General features: G+C 47.0%; 1 protein-coding gene and 1 long non-coding RNA gene across 5 annotated transcripts in view; one reads left to right on the forward strand and one right to left on the reverse strand.

Annotated features, from left to right (window-relative positions):
• Positions 1-16978, reverse strand: part of LOC104651835 (uncharacterized) — a 115912-nt gene extending 98934 nt beyond the window's left edge. The window contains exons 1-2 of the long non-coding RNA XR_745275.3: positions 10899-16978; positions 10662-10811 (exon numbers count right to left, since the gene is read on the reverse strand). This is a non-coding gene — a long non-coding RNA (uncharacterized LOC104651835). The remainder of the gene's footprint in view (positions 1-10661; positions 10812-10898) is intronic.
• The window catches only part of CMTM7 (CKLF like MARVEL transmembrane domain containing 7), a 79058-nt gene that overhangs the window by 22425 nt on the left and 37530 nt on the right, over positions 1-19103 (forward strand). The gene's annotated exons all lie outside the window — the stretch shown is intronic.

Genomic DNA, 19103 nt, shown 5'->3' on the forward strand with positions numbered 1-19103 from the left:
TAGCTTAGTTTGATTTCAAACTAACCTCTTTGTAGGAATATGGCCTTTGTAGACAGTGACATATCAGAACAAATGAATTAGCTGATTCATTTATTAACTATTACAAGAGTAGAGTGATTAGAAGATACTAGTAATGTACGTTTGGTCCATTTCATTTGTACTCAGAGGTAACTAATCTTCATCTCCGATTTAACTCCTCAAATAGAACCCAGTTCTTTTCAGTCACAGCATTTCTCATAGTTTTTAATTGTTTCATTAGTGCAACACTAGCAGCTGTATCTAATAACTCTTAAATGTTACTGATTTGACACAATACCTTTCTCCCTCCCCAGTTAGGGACCCGAGCATGGGGGTTCCTAGTCAGTGGCCAGCTTTTTCCTATGTGGTTATTCAAGTTTGGGCCAAGATGATGATGATGATGATGATTATTATTATTATTATTTTGAGACGGGGTTTCACTCTTGTTACTCAGGCTGGAGTGCAATGGCGTGATCTCGGCTCACCGCAACCTCCGCCTCCTGGGTTCAGGCAATTCTCCTGCCTCAGCCTCCTGAGTAGCTGGGATTACAGGCACGTGCCACCATGCCCAGCTAATTTTTTGTATTTTTAGTAGAGACGGGGTTTCACCGTGTTGACCAGGATGGTCTCGATCTCTCGACCTCGTGATCCACCCTCCTCGGCCTCCCAAAGTGCTGGGATTACAGGCTTGAGCCACCGCGCCCGGCGGGCCAAGATTTTTCTATTCTTTTTGTAACTACTTTTTTGGGGGAAAGAACCCACTTAAAACCTTGCAGTGGACATCCTGGTGTGTGCCTAATATCCCCTTTATTGCTGAGGCGTTCATCCCCGCCCCGCCCCACCCCGTGCCAAGAATGCGGCCTGCTGAGTCCCACTCCACAAACTGACGTCCACCAAAGGGACACCTCACTCAAGCTGATGCCTGCCCTCTCCCTGGGAGCAGCCTGTATCCGGTGGTCGGTGGAGAGTCATCAAAGGCTGCTCTCCTCGCTTCAACAGAGAAAACTCTGAAGAGCAGTCCTAGCTTCAGCGCTCCTGGGAGGATCAGCCGAGGTCTTTGTTTCGGCTGCTCAAATCCTCCCTCCACCTGGCCTCGCTTACCCTCCCACTGTGATCTCCTGGAGAGCACTCCCCAATTAAGTTTCTCATGCAAATCTCTTTCTCAGAGTCTATTTCCAGGGAATTCCACCACCCCAGACCCAAAGGACCGACCTAAATCTTCTTGGTTCGGTTTTCATTCTTCACTTTCCATTGACTTTGAAAGTTTGCACCTTCTTCGCATCTCTTCACAGTGATATTTCAGCACTGCGTTCACAGCTCCTGTTTGGTGCCAGTGTCTGCTCTCCGCCTCATCTTTGACATTTCTTAGTAGTCTCCTTTTTTTTTTTTTTTTTTTTTTTTTGAGACGGAGTTTCGCTCTTGTTACCCGGGCTGGAGTGCAATGGCGCAATCTCGGCTCACCGCAACCTCCGCCTCCTGAGTTCAGGCAATTCTCCTGCCTCAGCCTCCTGAGTAGCTGGGATTACAGGCACACGCCACCACGCCCAGCTAGTTTTTTGTATTTTTAGTAGAGACGGGGTTTCACCATGTTGACCAGGATGGTCTCGATCTTTTGACCTCGTGATCCACCTGCCTTGGCCTCCCAAAAGTGCTGGGATTACAGGCTTGAGCCACCACGCCCGGCCAGTAGTCTCCTTTTATTGCCTCATTACTTGAGGATGAGGTGAGGTATAAATTACCAAGGCAATAAATATTCAAATTGCACAGACCATCTGCCCCTGAACAGATGTCCACTTTAAGGCAATGGCAATCTCCATCCCCTGGGCAAGGGGAGAGGGGAAGAAACGTCACCACCGAAGCTTCGTGGGAGGAAAAGGAAAGCTGAGGAAGTGTGGCTTCTATTGAGTTTCTGATTCAGACACAGGATGAGTTCCTTCCAGAAAACTCAGTTAAGGAAGAGGAAATGATAACCCAAGAACGTTATGATATGGAGCCTGCAGGTTGTTGCGTGGACCCAATGAGGGTTTTCCTTTTGCTTTTAGCTATTGTGGGCAGAGCATGTGATGCCTGCCAGGAGCTGGCTTAGTGCTTTCCAGGTATTAGAAGAGCTAACTCTCTAAGTGGGGTACTATTTGTCACCCCCACTTTCCAGGGGGAAAACAGGCCCTGGGAGGTTACACAGCCTTTCCAGGTCACACAGCTAAGAGGCAATGGGAATTTGAACCCAGAATCCTTTGACTCCAAAGCCAAGTTCTTTTTTTTTTTTTTTTTTTTTTTGAGACGGAGTTTCGCTCTTGTTACCCAGGCTGGAGTGCAATGGCGCGATCTCGGCTCACCGCAACCTCCGCCTCCTGGGCTCAGGCAATTCTCCTGCCTCAGCCTCCTGAGTAGCTGGGATTACAGGCATGCTCCACCACGCCCAGCTAGTGTTTTGTATTTTTAGTAGAGACGGGGTTTCACCGTGTTGACCAGGATGGTCTCGATCTCTCGACCTCGTGATCCACCCGCCTCGGCCTCCCAAAGTGCTGGGATTACAGGCTTGAGCCACCGCGCCCGGCCCAAAGCCAAGTTCTTAATCTGTATTATCTTGGCTCCCTTCTGTAGAGATCAAGGTTGTCCACAGTCTAGTCCAGGGACCAGCCAGAGTACTTTGGCTGGGGGTGGAAATAAATCTGTTCAAAATGCAGATTCCTGGGTCCCAGCTCAGACCTACTGGATTAAAATCTCTGGTTGAGGGGCCCAGGGACCTGCATTTTGTGGATACACCCTCTAAAGCAGGCGTCCCCAAACTGCGGCCCATGGGCTGCATGCGGCCCCCTGAGGCCATTTATCCGCCCCCCCTCCCCCGCCGCACTTCAGGAAGGGGCACCTCTTTCATTGGTGGTCAGTGAGAGGAGCACAGTATGTGGCGGCCCTCCAACAGTCTGAGGGACAGTGAACTGGCCCCCTGTGTAAAAAGTTTAGGGATGCCTGCTCTAAAGGATGAGAATGTCAAGGAGTGACTTTCTCACTGCCATGCATGCAGGTCACAGGCCACCTTCCTAACTTCCCTTGCCTTGTGTCAAGCAAGCCAGCAGAGACCTGAGACCATCGGCAGCTTTGTGACACCTGCGGGTCATCTTCCGTTGTCATGCTACCTTTCCAGTATGCCCTCCTGTTGGGATTCAGTACTTTCTTTGATGCTGCTCTTCATCTCCTGATAAGGGAGGGAAACTGAGGCAGCAGAACTGCTGGATTCCTGCTGCCTCAGTGAGACCTTGGGTAAGTCACCTGTCCTCTCTGTGCCTCAGTTCCCTCATCTGTGAGAAGGGGCTGATAATATTACCTGCTCAGGGTTACTGTGCAGAAGTATTTCAGCTCTGAGTGAATGTTAGTTATTATTTTATCACCTCCCTTCAGTAGTCTACCGAGACCTTTAATCATCTTTTCCACAGAAGTCAGCTGGGTCTGGTCTCACTATTCCATATTTCTAATATTTTCCACAAGGTCTTCATTTCCTTTTTCCCTTTGAACATCTCCGACTTGCCTCTACAAATCTATGCTAGTCCCTTTGATAAGAATATCAGGTTGACCCAGGTCTGTGTCCGCATGAGGAGAGAGCCCACCTGGTCTTAGGTCAAGGTATTTCAGGCATTTCATTGTGCATTTACCATCGTCTGTAGAGCATATCCTACAAGCCAGGCTCGTGTTTTTGACTGAGCATAGACATCAAGGTGATGAAAAAGGAGCGTTGGGTCAGCTCTTGGCTCTGCTGCTCACTAGGTGAGTAATCTGGGTAAATCGCATCCCCTCTCTTGGTCTCAGTTTTCTCTTGTGAAGTAGGGGAAATGTTTTGAGATCAGCGTTGTTCTAATCATGATATATACATACATATAGGTACTTGGAGAGAGATGAATCGCGGGGCAAGCTCAGAAAAGCCTGGGCTCTGGTGTGGAGGAGCTGTGAGTGTTGGGGGCTGTGGCATTGCTGGAAGGGTTTTCTCTTGGTATCGAGAAATTCCAGGGCAGAGAAAATCAGAGTTTTGAAAAAGTTCCATGGAAATGAAGTGAGCTTTTTACAAAGCGTACTAAGGGCTGGGACCTCTGAATTTCCTCTCTCCTCCGCAATCTAACTCTCATTCCACAGCAGCAGCATTGTGCCGTCTCTCGGCAGATGTCTTTTTAAGTTTTTAAAATAAGAGCTTTATTGAGGTAGAATTCACATACTATAGAAATCATCTATTCAAAGGGACAATTCAGTCGTCTTTATTCTCTTCCTAGAGTGTGTACCGTCATCACCACAATCAATGTCAGAACACTTAGAACCATTCTGTGAGTTTTGACAAATGCATAGTCATGGATCCAGCACCACAGTGCGTACAGAACAGTTCCATCAGCCTAAAGTCCCCTCATGCTGCCCCTCTGCGGTCAGCCCTTTCCCCACCTTGTAACTCCTGGCAGCCACCGATCTGTTTTCCATCCCTATAGTTTTGCTGTTTCCAGAATGTCGTATAAACAGAATCACATAATATGTAGCTTTGGGAATGGCTTCTTTCACTTAGGAAAAGGGCTTTAAATTAATCCACATTATCACGTGGATAATAAAAATATTCTATTACTGAGTAGTGTTCCATTATATGGATGTTTGTCTGTTTTATTCATTTACCATTGAAGGACATCTGTTTCCAGATTTTGCCAATCATGAATAAAGCTGCTATAAACATCGACTTACATGTTTTTCTTGTGTGTATAAATGTCAGTTTCCATTTCTCTTAAGTAAATACCTATCAGTAGTTGTTGGGTTGTATGTTAAGTATATATTCAAATGTATAAGAGACTGCAAAATTGTTTTTTACAGTGGCTGTACCGTTTTGCATTCCTACAGCAATGTATGAGACTTCTAGTTGTTTCCCACACTTGCCAGCATTTGATACTATCAGTATTTTCTGGTTTGGGTTTTGTTTAATTTTAGCTATTCAAATAGGTAGGTAGTGATATCTTACTGTGGTTTGTTTTTGTTTTGCTGGGTTTTCTTTAGACAGAGTCTCACTCTGTCACCCAGGCTGGAGTACAGTGGCATGATCTCAGCTCACTGCAACTTCTGCCTTGTGGGTTCAAGCGATCCTCCCACCTCAGCCTCCTGTGTAGCTGGGACTACAGGCAGGCAACACCACACCTAGCTAATCTTTGTATTTTTTGTAGAGACTATGTTTCTATGTTGCTCAGGCTGGTCTCGAACTCTTGGACTCAAGAGATCCACCTGCCTCAGCCTTCCAGAGTGCTGGGATTACAGGCACCTGTCCTTATTGTGGTTTTAATTTCCATTTCCCTAAAGACTATAACATTGAACATCTTGTCATGTGCTTATTTGCCATCCATATAGTCTCTTTGGTGAAGTATCTATTCATGTTTTTTCACAAAGATTTTCTTCTGTGTTTTCTTCCAGAAGTTTTATAGTTTTATATCTTAGGTCTGTGATCCATTTTGAATTAATTTTTGCAGAAGGAGCTAAGTATGGGCCAAGGGTCATTGTTTTGTATGTGAGTATTGAGTTGTTCTAGCACACTTGCTGATAATGCCTCCACTGAATTACTTTGTACTTCTCTCTTTTTTTTTTTTTAAGATGGGGTTTCAACCTGTTGGTCAGGCTGGTCTTGAACTCCCGACCTCAGGTGATCCGCCTGCCTTGGCCTCCAAAGTGCTTGGATTACAGGTGTGAGCCACTACGCCCGGCCTATACTTCTCTTAAAAGACCAGTTGATTATGTTCATGTGGGTCTATTACTGGACTGTGTCTTGCTGCATTGATCTGTGTGTCTGTGCTCTCACCAATTCCACACTGTCTTGATTACTGTAACTTAATGGTAAATCTTGAAATTGGATGGTGTTCTTTTGAAAAATTGTTTTGGTTATTCTAATTCCTTTCCGTTTTCATATGAATTGTAGAATCAGTTTTCCAATATTACAAAAATAATAGTAATAAAGCCTATCGCTGGGATTTGATTGAAATTGCGTTGAACCTGCATATCCATTTGGGGAGAACTGGCTCATTAACAATAGTGTGTTGTTCAATCCATGAACATGGTGAGCCCCTCCAAATATTTAGGTCTTCTTTCTTTCCCCAGTGTTCTGTCGTTTTCATCATACTGTAAGGTTAGATTTATACCTAACAAATATTTCCCTTTTTGCTGCTGTTGTAAATAGTCCTCTCCTTTGTTTTTAATTTTTAACTTCAGTTGTTCATTGCTAAGATATTGAAATGCAGTTGATTTTTGTGAATTGATTTTGTATCCCATGACATTACTAAAGTTATTTATTAGTTCTAAGGAGGTTTTTAGTAATTCTATGAGATTTTCTACATAGATCATGTTGTCTACCAGTGAAGTAGTTTTTGTTTCTTCCTTTTCAATCTATATGCCTTTATTTCTTTTTCTTACCTTATTGCAAATTCCAGCGGTATAAGAATGTGAGAAAGAACATCTTTTCCTTATTCCCTATTTTAGGGAGAAAGCGTGCAGTATCTCACCAAGCATGATGTTAGCTGTGGGTTGTTCTGTAAATGCCCTTTCTCAGTTAAGGAAGTTCCCTCCTATCCTTGCTTGCTGAAAGTTTTTTCTTTTGTCATGACTGGATATTGAATTTTGTCAGAGGCTTTTTCTGCCTCAATTGATACGACTGTATGCCTTTTCTTGTTTTGTCTGTTCATAAGGCATACACATTGGAAACGTTTGGAAATACTGAACCAGGCATGCATTCCTGTGATAAACCTTAGCTGTGGTGCATTTCTACTTCTCTTTTTTTTTTTTTTTTTCTTTCTTTTTGAGACAGAGTCTCGCTCTATCGCCAGGCTAGAATGCAGTGGTGTGATCCTGGCTCACTGCAACTTCCGTTTTCTGGTTTCAGGCAATTCTCCTGCCTCAGCCTCCCGAGTAGCTGGGAGAACAGGCACCCACCACCATGCCTGGCTAGTTTTTTTTGTACTTTTAGTAGAGATGCGGTTTCATCATGTTGGCCAGGATGATCTCGATCTCCTGACCTCGTGATCCGCCTGCCTCGGCCTCCCAAGCATTTCTACTTCTTATATATGTTGGATATGATATGTAATATTTTATGGAGGGTTTTTGATAGCCTGGGGCTTCTCTGTAAGCTTGTTAATGACTCAGCCCACTTTGGGCCCTTTCCTTTGCAATATTCACGTATTCATAGTCCTGTGTGGGTTATTCTGAATCCTGGCCTCTCCTTCCTCTCTCTGTGGTTGGTGTTCTTTTGGCTTTATCCGCTTCTCCTTTTTGCCTACATGTTAGAAAAACACGAAGTTACACAACTCAGTTCAGGAACAGGATTTAGGAAGAAGTCTTTGAGTCCAGTAGCTGGCTTCGAACTGATTTGCCTCACATTATTGAGGTCCTACCAAGTGCTCGGTCCCTGTTGTCACCTCAGAAGAACAGCTTCTTTGCATTTATCCGAGCAGTCTAGTTCTCCATTACCAGGCACGTGAGAGGAGGCATGGCCGAGGACCAACCTTCCGTCCACGTCTCTTGGTGGCCTCCCTGCTTCCTCCAGAGGTGTCCAGATCCGGGCAGAGCCGGAGCCTGCTTCGTGGGGACTGAAAGGCCTTTGTCTTTGCACCGGAGGCTTTTGCAGCCGCCAGGAGGCCTGAAAATGACGCTGCAGGGGAAATGTCGGGAGTGGCCAGGTTCCGGCCTAGCGAAGTCCAGCAAAGTGGGGGACTTTCTGGAGGGAGGTCTCTGTTTCCACCTGGCGCTCAGATGACACAAAAGTGAGAGAGCAAAGGCAAGCGCGGGCAGCAGGGGAGGGCTGATGTCACGCCTGCTTCTGCGATGACTTCAGCCGGACCTGGGGCTGCAGGTAACAGTGGCCATGCCTCTGAACTGGGGACACGGTCGAGAAGGCCGGAAGAGGAAGAAAGGGGCAAGGTGGCCATGCCACAGCCCCGCCGTCTGCCTGGGCAGGGCGGTCCACCACAGCTGGCTTTTTGCTCCCTAGAACATGCAGCGGCCAGCAAGCCGGTGGGAGAGGCCGCCCGGGAAGCTGTTCCTCGGAGCTGGGGCTGGGGCAGGAGAGGGGCCGGCTAGTGGCCTGCAGAGGTGGCAGGGCCTGCGGCCTGCTTGCTTGGCTCAGCAGTTTAGTTTGTGGGAGAGTTTGCACAGATGGAATCCTCAGCTCAGCGTGAGCATATTGTCCACAGTCTGAGGAATCTGGGCAGCCAAGCCATCGGGGGACTTTTTCTGTTGGTCTCATCAGCTTTCTGTACCCTCCTACAGGAGGCGACCCTGCTCCCCAACTCCCCTTGCAGCCTGAGTCCCTGGAGGCTCCCGGGGGCCTTTCTGCCCCCTGCCGCCCTCCTCTCCCACCTGGCTCCCCTCCCACCCGGCTCCCCTCCCACCCGGCTCCCCTGCCACCCAGCCCCTCTCCCCTTTCCTCTGGCCAGTATTCTGATCTCAGTCCCCATTACCTTGCTAGAACCGACACAGCCTCCTGCAAACTGACTTCGGTGTGTCTTCTCTCCCATCTCCAGTCCACCTGCTATTAGATTCATTTTCCTTAAGAGCAGTTCTGCTGTGGTTCTGCTCTGCTTAATAACCTTCACTGGTTCCCCGTTGCCCACCTGCCACGCCTACTTCTCCAGCTTGGAATCTGATGCCCCCTGCATCCTGCCAGCTTTGCTTCCCGTCACACCTCTTCACATGTCCGTGCTGTTTGCCTAACATGGACAACCACCCTCTTGTTCCCAAATATGCCCTTGTGCTTTCCCGCCCCATGCCTTCTGTGGCTGTGTTCCCACTGCCGGAAGCCTCCGCTTCCCCTTCTCTGTGTGTTGGAATCCTCTGGTGGAGGCCACACCAGGGCCACGTGTACTCTTCATAGGGGACGTGCCTGACCTCTTTTCTCCCGGCATCATTCCTCACAAATCGTAGCTCTCTGGTGGCATTTATCCCATTTTGTCGCTGTTACTGTTTCTAGATCTTGAGCTCCTTACCCTTTAGGACAGGGTCCACGTCTCAGCTGTCCTCATGTCGAGCTCATCTCCTGGTGATCACACGCTGCACTTAGAGGAACCATCATTTTTGTGCTGCTTTGTGCCAAGACCTGAAACATTATCCCATCTGTTTCTCCCAACAAACTTCTAAAAGGAGTTTTAATACCTAACATCTGGCGGGGCGCAGTGGCTCATGCCTGTAATCCCAGCACTTTGGGAGGCCGAGGTAGATGGATCACGAGATCAGGAGTTTGAGACCAGCCTGGCCAACATGATGAAACCCTGTCTCTACTAAAAATATAAAAATTAGTCGGGCATGGTGGCAGGCACCTGTAATCCCAGCTACTCGGGAGGCTGAGGCATGAGAATTGCTTGAACCCAGAGGCAGGGGTTGCAGTGACCTGAGATCGTGCCACTGCACTCCAGCCTGGGCGACAAGAGCAAAACTCTGTCTCAAAAAAAAAAAAAAAAAGCCAACATTTGTTGAGCTTGTACTGGAGCCATACCAGACTGTTCTAAATATTTTGCCCGAGTTGGTTCATTTAATCCTTTTATTAACTCTTTATGGCACATTTGATTATTATTCCGCATGCCAAAGATGAGGAAACTGAGGCCCAGCGGGGTGAACTGGCCCCCTCTGGCTATGTTGAGTGACCATCCGACCTGTGGGGGTTGCTAGCTGTGCTTTATCGCGCCTGTCCAGCCTTCCTTCCTCTGATGGACGGCCAGCCTTTGGCGAATACTCAGACTTCCTTCCCCAGGGCCCACAGGGCACCACGCAATGATCACACATTCTTAACAATAGCGATTCTTCATCCGTGACACGTGCTTACAAATCCCTTAATGGCTTTTGTATTCTTGCTTTGCCATTTTTTATCCCAGACTAATTTCTTCTTCCCCAGGCTGGCATTTACTTGGCATTGTGCTGCCTGGGGTTTTAATCAAGGCAGCCTACACCCACACTGTGAAGCTCAACAGGCACTCGCTTCTGGCACGTACCCAGGGCTGGGTGCCAGGCCTCCTGCTGGGACCAGCCCCACAGCTTCTCCAAATACTTATTTCCCCAGGATAGTGGCCAAAGAGCTTTCTTCTGTGTCAAGGTTCCTTAGGATTCTCTTTGGCAAAATGGCAACCAGTCTCTTATCCCTAATGCCAAGCACAGAGCTGGACATGTGTTTAGCCCTCAATAAATAATCCTTGAATAAATCACTTCATTCTCCTTTCCTTTTTGAAAGCTGGGGTTGCCTGACAGGGAAACCAGGAAAGTTCTGAAAACAAATCTATCAGTTAGCTTCTGCTGAATAACAAATACAGATACTTATGGTAGGGTTACTCCTGAGAAATCCATTGTAAGTTAAAAGTACTGTTAGGTGAAAAATGCATTTAATACCTGGAATCTACCAAACATTATAGCTTAGCCTTGCCCACCTTAAACATGCCCAAAACATTTACATTAGCCTACAGTTGAGCAAAATCATTTCATACAAAGCCTATTTGGTAATAAAGTATTGAATAACCAAGTCATATATTGATGTTGAACTGAATGTATATCACTCCACACCATTGTAATGTTGAAAAATCATAAGTTGAGCTATCCTAAGTCCAGCCATCATAACTGTAGGCACAAAGCCTCAGGGCATACGACAATAAGAGTGCATTACTCACATGACTGAGGTCAGCTGGGGATTGGCTCTGCTCCTTATAAATCAGGCTTGCTTCTGCGGCTGGGGGTTGGCTGCTGGCTTCAGCTGGGGTTACTGCAGTGACAGCACTGTCCACATGCCTCTCATCCTTCTGAGGCCAGCAGGATAGTAGCTTGGATAGAGAAAAGTGATCAGATCATTGCATTGTCACAAAGCACACGACGGGTGTTACGAGCACACCAAACTCAAAAGGACCTACCTCTGCTGTGGCACTGAAGAGTGGCTGCATTTCATTTTATGAAAAATCAATATGTGGACGTATTTGCTGGTAGAACTCTGTGTTCAAATGGAGTCTTACAGGAAACATGAGTAAATGATTCTTACAAGCTGCTCGGGGTAGGGGCTGAGAGGAGGGTGGAGGCAGTTCTGTGTCTTCCTACTGCTCCTTCCTGGTTTCTGTGGCTACTGGAAAACCAAAACCAAGAGCTCTCACAAGTGCCTCTGTCAATGGCATTCTTCATTGACCTGAAGCAGAGCGTGGAGCCTCCAGGCCCAGCACTTAGCTCTGTTAGAGCCTCTAGTCTTGCAGAGGATTCAGAACGAACAGAACTCCAGTGATGTAGTATGGAGGTGGGTGTTTATCAAGCCATTCTCAAGGTTTGGCCACCAGGGTAGTTTCATTGTATAATACTCAGTAACAAGCTTCTCAGAGGTGACAGCTGCCTTTTAGCTGAGCCATCCCAAGAGTATCTGCTGAGGACACATTTTGAAGCCAGACCCCCAGGTGCAGGTCACAGATGGTGTCTCTCTCACACCTGTGCTTGTCACTGTCCTCTGGATAGATTTCAACTTCCCTGTGCAAAGAATCAGAACATGAAACCCAGAACAATGCATATGTTACTTTCAATAGAGGCCGGATAGGCCCTTTTTCTGGTTAAGTGCTTGTTCCGTAACAGATCACTCAGAAATTTAGTGGTGTAAAACAACCACTTATTCTCACCACGTCTGCAGGTCAGGAATTCAGGCAGGGCACAGTGAAGGCTTGTCTCTACTCCTCGAAGCCTGAGGCCTCGGCTGGGAAGACTGGAAAGCTGGGGCCAGAGTCATTTGAAGGCTTAAGGTCTCACATTGCAGTTGATGCTGGCTGGGGGCCCGATGGGCCATGACGGCTACACACGGCCTCTCCAGTGGTCGAAGCCTCTCGTAACATGGTACCAGGGTTCCTAGGATGAGCAGCCTGAGAGTGTGGAGCAGGAAGAACTGCTATCGTAGGCTGCGACCTCGCCTTGCAGGTCACCCTGTGTCACTTCCATCACATGACAGGCGGCCACCAAGCCCTGCCCAGCTTCAGCGGGAGAGGAAACAGACTCTACTTCTTGGTAGGGAGTGGCAAGGTTCTGCAAGAGCATATGAAACTGAAAGTGTTGCTGTGGCCATTCTTGGAAAATAGCCACAGTACATTAATGCAGTATTGGGTATTCTTTTATACCCCATTACCAAGACCAAAGGAATCAGAATATCTGGTTACAGAGATCTTGTTTTAGCTTCTTGCCCTCTCTCCCAAACCACTGAGCCCTTGGGGAACGTTTTTTCTTTTTCTTTTTTTTTTTTCTTATAACAGTCTCACTCTGTCACCCAGAGTGGAATGCAGTGGCATGATCATGGCTCACTGCAGCCCCAACCTCCCAGGCCTCAAGCAATCCTCCCAGCCTCAACCTTCCAAGTAGCTGGACCACAGGTGTGGGCCACTGCACCCCCCTAACTTTGCAACTCTTTGTAGACAGGGGGTTTTGCCGTGTTGCCCAGGCTGGTCTTGAACTCCTGGGCTGGTCTTGAACTCCTGAGCTCAAGAGATCTGCCCACCTCGGCTTCCCAAAGTGCAGTGATTATAGGCATGAGCCACTGTCCTGACCTGGGAAACCTTTATAGTTAGAGCTTTGCTGAAAACAGAGATCAGAGGCCCAACATGTAGAAAAAACATACAAGAGGCAGGAAGCAGTGTCAGTGGTTAAAAAGCAGACTTTGGAGCCAGATAAAAAGGACTGAATCCCAACTCTGTGCAGACAACTCTACGGCCTAGAGCAGGTGCCTGTCTGTGCCTCAGTTTCCTCATCTGTAGAGTGAGGGAAATGATAGGGTTGTCTAATAATTTGACAGCCCTAATGCCTTGTACTTGGTAAGTGCCTAATGAGTATTAGCCATTTATGAAAGTTATGATCAATACTAGTATTATTTCACCTCATTATAAAAAAGCTTATGTCTCCAGAGGGGCGGTAGATCCCACTCCTGCTGGTCCTGGAGAAGATTTCTTGGCAATCACGTCCTTTTATTTTGTTACTGACTTCATCGGAGAACCTGCGGGAAACATTAGCTCCTAACCCTAGTAAGAGCCAGCTTATACAGGGATTTCATCTGTCTGATTTTATCCAGTTCTCCAGGTCTTAGAATCTTGACTTTCCAGGGGATAAAAAAAGAGAATTTGATGTATTTTCTTTATTTTTCCCATTTGTAAATTAATGTGCTACGTTTCCTCAATTCTAAGGACCCACCAACCTTATGACCATTGATTTTTATAACTTGCTAGGTTGGTGGGGGAAGAGCGCCAATCTGTTGTATAGTACATTCCAATCTCAACAACATCAAAATGTGGAAGAAAAAGGTACAAATTGGAATTAAGGAAACACATTGAGTTCACTAGAATTTAGAAGTCTAGAAAAACACAAAGGAGAAAATTAGAACTCCTTATCATGAGGTTGGGTGTGTAATTTTAGCAGGATAATTTTGAGCAGGAAAGGACACCATTTGGCCAGCTGGTCACAAGTGTAAAACTGGGATTTGGCCTGGCACGTTGGCTCATACCTGTAATCCCAGCACTTCAGGAGGCTGAGGCAGGTGGATCACCTGAGGTCAGGAGTTCGATACCAGCCCAACCAACATGGAGAAACCCCATCTCTACTAAACACATGAAATTAACCAGGCGTGGTGGTGCACACCTGTAATCCCAGCTACTCGGGAGGTGGAGGCAGGAGAATCACTTGAACCTGGGAGGAGGAGGAGGTTGCTGTGAGCTGATTTCATGCCATTGCACTGCAGCCTGGGTGACAAGATCGAAACTCAAAAACAACAACAAAAGAAGAAAAAACTGGGATTTGCCAGAGCAAACTAGAACATCCACTCCCCTAATCAAAAAGCCTGAGTTAAAACCAGAGCTAACCACAGTTAACACACCAGGCATGTGGCTTCCATTTTCCGCTCAGTGGTTATATTTTCACACCATGAGTCTTTCTTAACCTTTTCAATATTTATGTCATTTTCCCATGTTATGAAAGATTATTTAAAGCTACATTTTTCATAATTACAAAAGTAGTGATATTTTTGATGTAAAATTTTTAAAAATACAGAAAAAGCACGAAGGGGAAATAATCACTCGTAATGCTATGACCCCCGAAGAGTCACAGTTTTGCCTAGAGTATTTTTCTTTAAATATATTAACTAGCTTTATTAGGGTGATGGAAGGGGTGGAGTTAGCACCTCTATGCCTGATTTTTTTTCTTTGCCAGGTGATCATTTTTGTTTGTTTGTTTGTTTTTGAGACAGAGTTTCACTCTTGTTACCCAGGCTGGAGTGCAATGGCACAATCTCGGCTCACCGCAACCTCCGCCTCCTGGGTTCAGGCAATTCTCCTGCCTCAGCCTCCCGAGTAGCTGGGATTAAGGCACGCGCCACCATGCCCCACTAATTTTTTGTATTTTTAGTCGAGACGGGGTTTCACCATGTTGACCAGGATGGTCTCGATCTCTTGACCTCGTGATCCACCCGCCTCGGCCTCCCAAAGTGCTGGGATTACAGGCTTGAGCCACCGCGCCCGGCCTTATTTTTGTTAATGACTACAAAGCATTGTGTCGTAAGGCTGAACTATATAATTGATCTGATTAGCAGCTACTGTTTGATATCTACAGGTTTTCTAATTTTTCCACTTTTGTAACACTGTCATGACTATTCTTGTAAGTACATTTTGGCCTATATGCACGAGTGTTTTAAAATTATTAGAGGTGAAGTTATTGGGTCTAAGGATACGCATTTTTTGAAGATATTTGATAATTTAATGCTAAGTTCAGAGGTCCCTCTTAGACCCAAGCTAGTCTCAACTGTCAACCCTTAAATGTTAGTAATTTCACTACTTATTATATACTTTATCATCTACTGTATCATACACTTACTTTGTGTCAAGCACAGTGCTTTATATGTGTTGACTGATTTTATCCTCATAACTTCCTTATAGAGTATGTTATAGAGTTGTTATATGGGTGAAGAAATTGAGACTTGATAAAGTTAAGGCCACACCACTAAAAAACGGCACCCATCGAACTGAGTGGAAATGTAACTGGGTTTCCATAGAAATGAACTCAGGGCATGGCTGGAGGGACCACTCCCTGGCTGATACCTATGAAAGTTTACAGACTTCCCCAGACTAGCTGAGTAGCCATTCCTAGAAGCCCAATACTTAATCTAAGTAGGGACAAAGGTCTGGTCCCACTGAATAGGACAAACACGTAGTGAGTTCTTTTACTGAGTGGCTGCTTTGTGAGATCCAGAGAAACCCAAACCCTACCTGGATCTGAAGAAGTTTCGTCTCATGAAGGGCCTGAGACCTGAAAGGAGCTGTGTCAAGCGCTAGAGAAAGGGTCAGTGGGAGAGGCGCCCTCAGTGTGCGGGCCAGGAGGGCAGAGAGTGCTTCGTGGAGAGTCTAGAACTGTATAATACCAGAGCCGCGGGCTACAGGAGGCTATTTAAATTAAGATTAATGAAAATCAAATTAAGAAGTCAGTTCTTTAATCACACTAGCCCATGATCAAGGCTCAGTAGTCACAGGAGGCCACGGGCTACTATATTGGCCAGCACAGACAGAGAACATTTCCATCATGACAGAAAGTTCTATTGGAATCTGATGTAGAAGCAGGAGTTTGGCAGGGGGAGGTGGAGAATGACCTGTAGTCTACTTCAATTTGGACACGAGTCACACACGGGAAAGTGGAAGCAGACGTGGCCAAGGGAGTTTGGGGCTAGTCCCTGGCGTGACCTGTGAGCCTCACTTTTGTGTGGACTTCCTATTAGACCTCTGTAGCATTTAGAATAGGAAGTCTCATTAGATCAAACACTTAAGCGTCTGTCATGCCCGTAGCCTCTGCTGAGGAAGCTATACCAGTATGTGGCATCACCTAACCCTGAGTTGAGCTGGCTAGAGCGGAGGCTGCATTATCCATAGCCTGGGCACAAGGAGGGTCTGAGGGCCATGAAGTGACTGTTAAGAAGGGTCCTCCCTGTGGAGAGTTGCTGGGTCGCAGAACACATGGCAGGGACACAGGAGCAGGAGGGAAGGATGCCCACTTGTGGCTGGACCCTGAGAGGCGAGGAAGGCCCTCCAGCTGTCTTCAAAGCCTGCCTGAGAGGGGCTGAGCGGGCTCCCCACAACCCTTGCAACAGACCCCATTGCCAGAGGTGGCCGGAGTGCAGCTGCCAGGTCCTCTCTGAGGCCTCAGCATTCCACACCTGGACTGGAGGGAGTCAGTCTCATCTTAGTGTGAGCCCTTTTGCGCATTTTCCTGCTTACGTAACAGCTTTGTTGGCTTGTGAAATTATACCATGCCAGACATATTTCCAGACGTCTCAGGCTCTTGTCTCTGCCCAGTGGATCCAAGCAGCTTGCTGGTTTCCCAGTCAGTCCTGATCTTCGTCGCTCTGGGAGGTGTCTTCTGTTCTTCGCAGAGACTTAGATGAGTTGTGCTCAGCCCACCTTGCTCCTGAGAACCGTGGAAAGCCGCAGACAGCTGCCCGCCTGGCCCCACTCAGACGCCAGTCAAGTTTCGCTTGACTGCATCAGACACGCTCCACCAGGGCTCCGTGCTGGTATTTGCACTGGTGACTTTTGTGAACCTACAGCCTCACTGTTCGGCCTGGCTGTGGTGAGAATGTGAACCATTGCACTTTTATTCAGTTTATCGAAAGGAACCAAAAATCATCTACTCTTGGGTGGAGCCCCATTGTATATCACACTGCTCGAATTGCTTATTAAACAGAACTATTATTTTATAGTTTTTTTTTTTTTTAAGACGGAGTTTTCCTCTTGTTACCCAGACTGGAGTGCAATGGCGCGATCTCGGCTCACCGCAACCTCCGCCTCCTGGGTTCAGGCAATTCTCCTGCCTCAGCCTCCTGAGTAGCTGGGATTACAGGCACGCGCCACCATGCCCAGCTAATTTTTTTTATTTTTAGTAGAGACCGAGTTTCACCATGTTGACCAGGATGGTCTCGATCTCTTGACCTCGTGATCCACCTGCCTCGGCCTCCCAAAGTGCTGGGATTACAGGCTTGAGCCACCATGCCCAGCCTATTTTATAGTTTTAAAAATAAAAATAATAATTTCACAACTCTCTATCATTCCTTTATGGGAAGAGCAAGGACTGCAAATCTGAATCCTTTTCCCCCTCCCCTCTTTCGTCTTAATGCCTATTAGTTCTTTCTTTAAGCTTATTGAGCAGTGTATATTTTTTTCTTTTTTGAGACAGGGTCTCACTCTGTCTCCCAGGTTGGAGTGCAGCGGCATGATCTCGGCTCACTGCAACCTCCACCTCCTGGGTTCAAGTGAGCCTCCCACCTCAGCCTCCCAAGTGGCTGGGACTACAGGCGTGTGCCACCATGCCCAGCTAATTTTTACTTTTTGGTGGAGATGGGATTTTACCATGTTATCCAGGCTGGTCTCAAACTCCTGACATCAAGTGATCTGCCCACCTCAGCCTCCCAAAGTGCTAGGATTACAGGTATGCGCCATCATGTCTGGCTGGAGCAGTGTATTTTTTAAAAACCTTAATGGAAAATTTCAGCCATGCATGAGAGTAGAGAGACTAGCACAGTGAACACTTGTGTCCCGGTCACACGACTGCAGCAATCACCAACTCATAGTCAGTCCTTGTAGAGCTATGGTTCTGCTGCCGTATTATTAACAGCTTTATTGAGATAAACTTAATATCAGAAGCCCTTTTTTTTTTTTTTTTTTTTTTTTTGAGACAGAGTCTCACACTGTTGCCTGGGCTGGAGTGCAATGGTGCAATCTCAGCTCACTGCAACCTCTGCCTCCCGGGTTCAAGTGATTTTCCTGCTTCAGCCTCGTAAGTAGCTGGCATTACAGGCACCTGCCACTATGCCCGGCTAATTTTTTTGTCTTTTTAGTAGAGAAGGGGTTTCTCTATGTTGGCCAGGCTGGTCTCAAACTCCTGACCTCATGATCCTCCTGCCTCAGCCTCCCAAAGTGCTGGGATTACAGGCGTAAGCCACCATGCCCAGCCACGTCATTCTTTTTACGTGTGTGCAGTTCAGTGATTTTTGATAAACAGAGCTGTGCAACCATCGCCATAATCCAATTTTTGACATTTCTATCACCCCCTAAAAGATCCCTCAGATTTGTTTGCTCCATATTGCTGTTTCATGTCATCTGCGGACATTACAGATGTGTCTCAACTGTTGGCCGTTGCATTTGCTTTTCATGGCGGTGCTTGCTCAGACAGTCCCCATTCTGCTCATGCCTTTGTAAAAGCACACGTGTTCGGGGCTGCTCCCTGTTACAAACCCCAGAGATCCCGTGGAGAAATGAGTATGGAAAGGAGGCGGCACTCAGCCTGCTGGCCACTTTTACTGTTGAGAATTCAATTCAACCCCAGATTCAGTTCTACATGGCTTACTGACAGCCTACTATGTGCTGGGCACTAGCGACACAGCAGTGAATCGTGTAGTCTCTGCTGTGTGCACACAAGGTCAGACTGTGCAGACAGTTGATGATGTAGTCGTTAGAGGCAGCCTTGACGGGATGTGAGCTTAGTAGGCTGCTGTCTCCAACTGAACCATCACTCTGGCCTGATCTATATCTGAGTGTGTGTGTGTGTGTGTGTGTGTGTGTGTGTGTGTTACACAGCTTTCCTGATGGCCCTGTGCTTCTGAGTGTAAAGCCCCTCAGGATGAAAAGGAAGGTGTGAATGTGCTGCTCTCATCCACGTGTTAGAGATAAGACTTCACACCAAGGTGGTGGTTTTGTGTTTTGTTTTGTTTTTTTGAGACTGAGTGAGACTCATTCTTGCCCAGGCTGGAGTGCAGTTCTCTGCGCACGCCCCACAACCTACACCTCCCAGGTTCAAGCAATTCTCCTGCCTCAGCCTCCTGAGTAGCTGGGATTACAGGCGCCTGCCATCATGCCTGGCTAATTTTTGTATTTTTAGTAGAGATAAGGTTTCGCCATGTTGGCTAGGCTGGTCTCGAACTCCTGACCTTATGATCCACCCGCCTCGGCCTCCCAAAGTGCTGGGATTACAGGCGTGAGCCACCCCGCCTGGCCAGTTTTGTGTTTCTTTACTTACCTCTCCTCTAGGCAGTACCTGGAGAGGGAGCAAGAACGTGGCCCAGCACAACGCCGGAG

Source organism: Saimiri boliviensis, chromosome 9, assembly GCF_048565385.1.
Source record: "Saimiri boliviensis isolate mSaiBol1 chromosome 9, mSaiBol1.pri, whole genome shotgun sequence".
Classification (NCBI taxonomy): Eukaryota; Metazoa; Chordata; class Mammalia; order Primates; family Cebidae; genus Saimiri; species Saimiri boliviensis.